Genomic DNA, 8,948 nt, shown 5'->3' with positions numbered 1-8,948 from the left:
CCATGGATCATCAGCCTCTGTTGGATGGTATTTCTCTCTTTCTTTAATTGGATATTTTACTTTTTAACATTTCAGATGCTATCCCCTTTCCCCATTTCCCTCCCTAGAACTCCCTATCCCATCCTCCATCCTCCTTTTTGCTTCTATTCCATCTTAATTACATGCAAGTATTAAGGTCAGTTCTAAGTTGAGGGACTAGCAATATACTAGATGGAAATAGTCAAGGAGCAAGCAAGACAATAAACACAGTCAAAGAACAAGCAAGGCAATAAACAAAATTCCGTGATCACTGTTTCTAAGGGCTTATCAGGATAACCAAAGTATCTGAGCCAACTTTCCTGTCTAGCCCAAAGTAATTTTCATGTCTGAAGCCTACTTCCTTGTTCTAACCTAAAATTTAGATTCCTGTCTGAAATTACTTCTTTGTTCTAACCTAAGATTTTTATTCCTGCCAGAAATTAATTCCCTTGGATTCCAGGTAGATCATCACTTGCTTAAGGCTTCGTGATGGAGAAAGAAGTCCGTTTACTGGGCTGAAAGTTTTCAGTTTTCTTCAAAAAACTCAAAAGGACAGTGAGGAAGACCTTTCAGCTTTTAGTATTTAGTACAGGGCAACTTCCCACATTTCAGCTAACAATTTCAGCTAACATTGCTCAACATTACATAATGCTTTTGAGTTGCATATTGAGATTACTTTCTACAAGGATCTATGAAAATAAAATGAAGCAGAGCTATGGCTGTAGTCCAGAGGGTACAGTGCTTGTCTAACATACACATAACCACAAGTTCTATCTTCAGCACTGCGTAAACTAGGTACTATGGAGCTAGCCTATAAGCCTAGCACTTGAGAGGTGTTCAGAATCATTTATTCTGTTATACAGGGTAGATGATGTCAGCCTGAGCTATGTGCTACCCAGCTTCAATAACAAAAAAAGGAAACAAAATAATTCAAACAGATTAATAATTCAACATAAATAATTTTTAAAATAAAATTCACCAACCAAGAATTCAGTAAATGAAACATTTAAAGATGAATATGATAATTAATGTAAAAACAACGATATTATCCCTGTTTATCAAATGTTAGTGAGGGTTTTCTGAATTTTCTTAGCTTAATCATTATATATTGGGTCATCTTAATTTCTCTCTCTGTTTAGCACAGCTTTCAAGAGCTAGGGTGAGTGAATTTAGAAAAAAAAAAAAAAGTCGCCCTACTCCTAAGATTTTGTTTCCCCTTGCCAACCCATGACATGACTGGGGCCTCCGTCTCCCTTAGACATGATGTTTACATTTACTAAAACGTCGTCCACTAACCAGTGTACTGTCTTGTTCCAAGACTGTTTGTTAATTCCTCATTGTTCACTTTGTATTTACTCCTGAGCCTAATTTTTAACTGAGCTGTTTCTCCTCCTATTGAAATTGAAGTCTGATGTTTAAAACATTTTTTTGTCTATTCTTGGAGAATTCCATACAATGTATTTTGATCATATTCACTCTGCCTTTTACAGCTGCTTCCAGCTTCATCCCCACTCCTTCAACCTATCTTCTCAGCCTTTGCTCTCTGTTTTATAGATGTCTGTATTTTGTTCTATTTGTATGGGTGTTTTTCCTACATGTATGCCTGTGTACTTCTTTGCAGGGCTGGTACTCACCATGGCCAGAAGAAACTGTCAGATCTAAATTTGTAAACAGATGTTTGTGAGCTGCTGTGTCTGTGCTAGAATTAATATTGTTTCTCTGGAAGAGCCAGCATTCATAACTATAGAACCATCGCTGCGTTTCACTTTTCTTCTTCAACCTAGTGTAATTTGTGTTGACCAAATCCTCTTGGGTGGGAGCCTAATCTGGACCATAGATCCAGAGTAGATCTATCACACCCCTTAAGAAAACCGGCATGATTTGAATTTTATGTGTCCTAGATATGAAACAGCTTTGGCCACCAAGTCAGGCATCAAGCTAGGATGTACAAAAGACTGCTATTTGCTTTGTCCCTGACTGATAAAAAGATCAACACTATCCACCAGCTGTCTCTTTGCCCAGCTGTCCTGCCCCTCACCAGCTGCACCATTCTGGAGAGTGGGCCTTATACCCCACTTGGACAGCACAGCAAAACTTATAGGGGTGTGGGTGAGCTAGGCAGAAAGCAAGAACATATGAGAGCTGGCCTCACCCCTCCCCTGATGTGAGGTGGTCAGGTGGAGTGTGTAGGGGCGATGCCCTGTAGTCTAGTTTTATTGCAACCTGGAAAGAGCAGGCACTGAGGGCATGAGAACAGGAGAGCTAGCACTTCTCTCTCAGTGGCTATAGCACTTGGGAAAATGGGCCCTGCACCTCACCTGGGCAACATAAATGGAGCTGGCCCTGATGGTGAAGGCATGGTTGAGTCATTCTTGACAGGGTAGGGGCATTGAACTGGCCCAGCTCCTCTGCAGACTGAAGCACTTAGCATAATGAGCAAAGTACCATGACCGCTCAGCATGGCACTAGGGTTATGTGTGTAGATGAACCAGCCTAAGGGCATAAGAGAAGGAGGGCTGACCCTGCCCTCTGCCTATGGCAGCATTGGATGACCTAGTTTGAGCAGTGCTGCGGAGCTCACTTGGTGGCACAGATAAGGGAGAGCAGGAGTACTTGTCAGTCAGCAAAGTGACCACCAACGCCCAGATTCAGGGTTCTGAATTGGCCCACCTCAAACTCTGTATCATCTGGAAATGATTGGGATGAGTGAAAAGGCCAGTCCTGTTTATCTAAAGCTAATGAATCTCCATAATACAGGGCACCAATGGGATAACTGCGAGGAGGACCACTGAGGATCCAATATTGATGATGTCACAGAAGGCAGAGATCTTGAAACAGACCAATGACACATTGCAAAGAACATTTGCAAGTGAAAATGAATGGACAGAGGGATTTGCTGTGGAACACACTGTGATGTACTACACCTGTCAAATGATGTTTTCTATGTGGTGTGTGTGTGTGTGTGTGTGTGTGTGTGTGTGTGTGTGTATGTGAAATTTATGTTTTGAATGGGGAGTTTGTAAAGGGCAGATATGATTGATGGGGAGAGGGGTGGGACTGGGGTGCATGATGTAAAACTCAAAGAATCAACTACATTACATAAAGACTCTTTCTCTTTCAGCAGCTATCATTTTTTTCTTTTTTTCCTTTTTTGAAAATAGTTTTTCTTTTTTAAAATTTTTTTTTATTGAATATTTTATTTACATTTCAGATGCCATCCCCTTTCCTCATTCCCCTCCCTAAAAAACCCCTATCCCATCCTTCCTTCTCCTTTTTGCTTTTATAAATTTTTTTAATGTTAATCAAAGGCTTTATAATTTTGGTAATGCTCAATGCCCATACAATCATAAGTGTAACCCAATACCCAACCAAGATATATCAACTATCTTTGACTGGCAGAAACACGGGAACATCCGCCTCCATGTCCCCCCTCTTCTCTCTCTCTCTCTCTCTCTCTCTCTCTCTCTCTCTCTCTCTCTCTCTCTCTCTCTCTTTCTCTCATCACCTATTTCCTCCTCTCCTTCTCCTCCTTTCCTTACTCCTACTCTTCCTCCCTGTACTCCTCCCACCTTAGCTCCTCCTGTATATCACCCTTCCTGTTAAAATAAAACTTTTCTTTCAAAATACAATTAGAGCATAATGATACCAATTTGTGTAATATACAAGATAAACCTAATACCCATTCCATAATTTTGTTTACTAACCATAACCTCTGTCATCTTTCCTAACTAAAAGACTTAGTTCCGAACCTGGCTTTTTTCTTGGCTTTAGAATGAATGTTAGCTGAAAACCATCCTCTCAAATATTTTCTCTCAAAGTTAATATCCAGGAATGGCTATGAGACTATAAGTCTTCAACCCCATCAGAAATCCCGAATGACTGAGTTAACTGAAATTATAGGAAGCACAAGCATAGCTTCTAAAACTTAGCCAATTTATAGAGACCACTGAACACCTGGACAGTCCCTATACTACAAAATGTTGGAGCATCCGATCTTCAGCCTTCTGTCCCAGGATCATCTGACAGACCTAGTGATGCAGAATTATTAAGGGCTGATTACTCTGGTTGGCAAATATAATCAGTCGACTATTACACAAGTGTGTCCTTTTCTGGACAGTAATTTGTCTGTAGATGACAAGAGGCAATTCTTGCCTAGTGAGTATAATTCATTCCTATTTCCCCATCTCCAGGTTCAAGTTCTGTCTGGCTTGAGTTGAGGGTTTGTATAAGCTGTCATACTTGAGATTATACTGTATCCATTACTGTCTAATTGTAGAAAAAATTAGCTTTCTTAGTTCTAATTTGGTTAGGAACCAAACTTTCAAAGGCAAAAAAGGATTTCCTTCAAGATTATGACAATTATTGTGAAACATTTGTTCTAGAAAGTTTCATCACTTACACCTGCTTAAAAAGATCGTATTCAAGACTGAAACGCAAGAAGACTTTACTTTGTTCCAATAGTCTGCTTGTTCTATGAGTAACTGCATCTTTTTAATCAAGCTCTTTGTTTTAGTTTCCTTTCTATTGGTATGCTAAAACACTATGATTGAAGACAGTCTGAGGGGACAAATGGTTTATTCTGTTTCACGATTTATAAATAAAAGCTAGGCGGGAACTCAGGCCAGGAGCATACTAGCAGGAACTGAAGCTGAGGCCATAGTAGGAGTGCTGTTTACGAGCTAGTTATTAATGACTGAGTCAGCCTGCTTCCCTTCTTTCCCTCATTGCATTGAGAACTCCCACATCAATCTGTAGCCATGATAGTTTTATGCACTGGATAAAGATAATCCTGGTGGCGTTATTTCAATGCTGATTTCTCTGCCCTCATATCTTGTTTCAATCTGGGTTACATGGACACAGCATTGCAATGATTATGTCTAGAATCTCCTGTCTCAAGTTTGTATAAACAATTTTTACCATTTATTCTCTGCCTTTTCAATAAATACTGATCACCCAATGGTTAAGCAAAAGAAAGAATAGGGTGAATAGGGAGGACACTTTCTCCAGCCAGGAGAGGGAAGAAGAGAGAAAAGGGAGAGTGAGAGAGAATGAGAGGGAGGGATGAAAAGAGAGAGAGAGAAAGAGAGAGAGAGAAAGAGAGAGAGAGAGAGAGAGAGAGAGAGAGAGAGAGAGAGAGAGAGAGAGAGAGAGGAGAGGAAGAGTAGATGGAGAGGAAGAGGGACAGGGAGAGGGACAGGAACATAGATATAGATATATAGAGACAGAGAGACTGTGTGTGTGTGTGTGTGTGTGTGTGCGTGTGTGTGTGTGTGTGTGTGTGTGTGTGTGTGTATTTAAAAGAAGCCATGAGGATAGAGATACCATGGAAAGAGACATGTGAAGCAGAGAGACCCAGATCAATAATAATATGCAAGCCATATGGGATTATGGCTGGGAGATTATCATTAGGTGTTAATATACATCATTTAACTGACCAGCTATTGAGGTCAGCTTGAAATAAATCTTGGATTCTCTGTGTGGTTATTGGTTACCAGCAACGGTAAAGAAATACAGTAACTGAATTAATTTACTGCCTTCATTTATATTAGAAATAGTTTATTTTAGATCAATCATGAATTATGTATTTGCCTAGAGGCCAATTGGATGGAAATATTTTTTCAGCTAAAGTTTGTTCTTCCTAGATGATGCTGGCTTGTGGTAAGTTGACAAAATAAAAAATAAAATAAAATAAAATAAATGAAAGCGTTACCTAGCAAACTCATAAAGTGGGATCTTGATCACAGTGAACTTTTCATAGCTCCTTTAGTCTAGCAATGAGCTTCTGCCTACCCCAGTGGTCCCACATACTAGTGTTTGCTTTCAAATTAATCTCATCACATTAATACAAAAGTATTATTGCCGAAGATTAAAATAGTGTCTCATTTGGAGATTAGCATACTTTATTATGTAATTTCTCATACATTTTATTACATATTTTGTGTATTTGAAAATGTTATAATTGTGCTTGCTGTTGTGAGACAGTTTGACTCTGTAGCCTGGTTTTACCCAGAACTACTGAACTTCTTGCTACAATCCAGAATCCTGGGATTACAGGTCTCTGCCGCTACATATATCTTTTGTTTATTGTATTTTATAGTTCACAAAGACCTGTGTCACACATGCAGCCATTGGCTGTTCTACCTTAGTCAATAGCCTTAACATTTCTCAGAACATCTCATCATATGTGTGTGTATGTGTGTTTGTGTTTGTGTGTGTATGTGTGTGTGTGTCATCTGTATGAATGCAAGTCTGTACACATGCCAGGGCAAAAATGTAGATGTCAAAAAAGCAGCCTGCATATACTGTAAAGAATTTCACCTAGGTTGAGATTGAGTATCTTTGTTATTTCCATTCTATGAATGATAGGTTAGTTGTTCTGTGAGCTTTGGAGATTCTCCTGTTATCTGCCATCCATCTTACTATGGGATCATTGGAACTATAGGCTCACATCATTGCATCCAGCCTTGCATGGGTTTTAGGAGTTTAAACTCAAGACCTTCAGCTCTCAAAGCATGGGCATTCCCTAGTGAACCACCTCTCCTGCACTTGTGCCAGATTATCTAAACATTTGATTATGAACCTCTTCCTTCCATTATTCTTTTTAGGAAAAAAGGAAAACTGAAGAAAAGAAAGAAAGAGAGGGGATAAGGTAGAATTTCAACTTAGAAAATATATTGATAGTGTGTAAAAACTGCCTAACTTTTTCCTGGCTATTCAACTCATAGCTTGTTTTTTGATATTACCATGAGCAAGTCCCTGTTTTTGAAAGCCATATATGAAATAATGAAAGTATATATATGTCACATGTGTGAGGGGTTGATTCAGGATTATTATAAAATTTTTGACTTGAAGAAGTCACTGTTTAAATTAGAATTTGGTACTATTTTGATGTAGTAGTTGGTAAATTCTCTTTACCAAGATGATTTTTTCGCTTTCTCCAAAGGATACCAAATATATTCTCAAGAGCATGCAAAAGCATTCCTAAAGTGCTCTCTGATCAAGAAAATGCCAGATATGAATAGACAAAAATATTCCCAGGATTCATATGGAACCACAAAGAACCAAAGAAGTTTAGAAAAACAAGAATAATGACAGAGGCATTAGAATATATTAATTGGTATTGAAAAAGACATATAAACCAATTGGACAGTATAGAATTTCCCTAGAATAAAACGTTCTCACAGCCAACTAAATTTAGAGAAAGAAAACCAAAAGCTTGTCCTGGAGAATGGAGTGCCTCTTCAATAGGTGGTGGTTCTGAGTAAACAAGATATTCAGATGTAAAAGATTGAAACTTTGCTGATCTCTAATCTCTGTCTCCACCCCAAAAGAATCACATACCTAACTGTAGTGCTTGAAATATCTGCATTAGTACATTGGATTTACATCATTCTACTTCTCTTCTCATCTTCTAATCCTTCAGTGTATTCTCTTTTCTCTCTCTCAAATTCATGCTCTCTTTAATTATTGCTTTTAAATATATAATATATAAATACATGCAGACATATTTAGCCTACTGAATCCATTTAATGTTGCTAATATGTACAATTACTTTGCACTAAGAGCTTAGGATTAAGTAACTATCAGGAGTTTAATCCCTGGTAATAACTCATTCTTTCTGTCAACACCCATTTATTTCCTTTAGCTCTTCATTTATTAGTGAGACCTTGTGAATTTCTCCCTACCTAAGTTGGCACTTAGATTGGTAAGGTTATATACTGGTCTTCATTATGTAACCATTTTGTTGATATTTGATGGGTACAACTTCTATGTCTAGAAAATACTATCTAGCTACATTTATCCTGGTTCTGTAGCTCCTAAAATCTCCCCTTCCTCCATTTTCCATTTTATTTCATGAGCTTAATCCAGAGAATAAGTGACTAAGGGATGCTTATTGCTACTAATATTTAGAACTCTTAAAGCAAAAGAAGAAAACATTCAGGACATTCTTGGAGATACTGATACAGTCAATTATTTTTCTGGCAAGTATCTGTGAAGCATAGGAAACAGAAGAATACATTGATTTTTATATCAGATCACAAAGGTTACCTGAGCAAAAGGAGCAAAGAAAGAATAGACACTCACAGAATAGGAAAAAATGTGCCAGTAGTTCACCTACTAGAGGGTTAGCAGTAAACAAGAGCCAATGCAAAGATAAATGTGCAATGATCTCAAATAGTCACTTTTTAAGGGAGAACTTTAAACTGAATGTATCTGTGTAGATACAAATACAGGAACAAATGCAGGACTCTTATCAATAAAATGCCAAACAAATCACAATGACATGGCACCATACATCAGTTTGAATGGTTATGATATGAAGGAAAATAGAAGAATTAGAGTTGGTAATTAGGATGTGGAGAACTACAAATTGATCTCTTACACACTATGGGTAGGGATGTAATTAGTATAGCTATTGAAAAAAAGCAGTATGTATTCTAGTCAAGAAGACAAAAATAAATTCAAGGAAAACAAAACAAAACAAAAAAAAACAAACCCCAAAACAAAAGAAAACAAAAAAATTCAAGGAAAAAGCAAAACATTAATAGAGGTTTTGAAAGATAGCTTTAGGGAATAAATGCACTTGCTGCCTATCCTTATGAACTTACGTAGATCTCTTGGCCCATAAGGTCAAGGTAGAGGACCATGTCCCACTAGTTAGCCTCTGACCTCCACAATGCATGTGGCACAGGCACACCAATACCCTTCACATAAAAATAATATCAACAGTTTTTAAAACACTAAAACATACATTTAGTATGTATTCAGGTATCTGCACTTTTGGCATATGTACAAATGCTTTATTAACATAACAAAATGTTTTCTGAATAGCTATTGTCTTGTGGTATTGTTTGCTAAAACTTTAGAGATATGCAATCAACCCATGTAGTCATTAACAGATGAATAAAGAAAAGGGCATACACATATAT

General features: G+C 37.8%; 1 non-coding gene across 1 annotated transcript; it reads right to left on the bottom strand.

Annotated features, from left to right (window-relative positions):
• Nucleotides 1-1,906: 1,906 nt before the first annotated feature.
• Nucleotides 1,907-2,047, bottom strand: LOC117715838 (small nucleolar RNA SNORA48). Its single transcript, XR_004607642.1, has one exon. It is a non-coding gene; the product is annotated as a small nucleolar RNA SNORA48 (small nucleolar RNA).
• Nucleotides 2,048-8,948: the final 6,901 nt, after the last annotated feature.

This window comes from Arvicanthis niloticus, chromosome 9 (genome assembly GCF_011762505.2).
Source record: "Arvicanthis niloticus isolate mArvNil1 chromosome 9, mArvNil1.pat.X, whole genome shotgun sequence".
NCBI classification, from domain to species: domain Eukaryota; kingdom Metazoa; phylum Chordata; class Mammalia; order Rodentia; family Muridae; genus Arvicanthis; species Arvicanthis niloticus.
This window is presented reverse-complemented; position numbering and strand designations above follow the sequence as displayed.